The sequence below is a fragment of the Sapajus apella genome, unplaced genomic scaffold (genome assembly GCF_009761245.1).
Source record: "Sapajus apella isolate SASKATOON/1434 unplaced genomic scaffold, GSC_monkey_1.0 scaffold175, whole genome shotgun sequence".
Taxonomy (NCBI): domain Eukaryota; kingdom Metazoa; phylum Chordata; class Mammalia; order Primates; family Cebidae; genus Sapajus; species Sapajus apella.
This window is the reverse complement of record NW_022437115.1, coordinates 609,732-610,030: the sequence shown is the minus strand read 5'-3', so window position 1 is coordinate 610,030 and position 299 is coordinate 609,732.

The following is a 299-nucleotide window of genomic DNA, read 5'->3' as shown; positions in this document are numbered from 1 at the left end:
GCTACCCAGGAGGCTGAGGCAGGGGAATTGCCTGAACCCAGGAGGCGTAGATTGCAGTAAGCTGGGATCACACCACTGCACTCCAGCCTGAGCTATAGAGCAAGACCCTTTTAAAAAAAAAAAAAAAAAAAAAGACGTAATTGTCATGAGTTTGTATGCACCTAACATCATAACCTCAAAGATATAAAGAAAAAATGGGCACAACTACAAATAGAAATTAGTGGGAGATTCAACTACTCTGTAACAAATTTTAAATAATTTTTTTTTTTTTTTTTTTGAGATGGAGTTTCGCTCTTGTT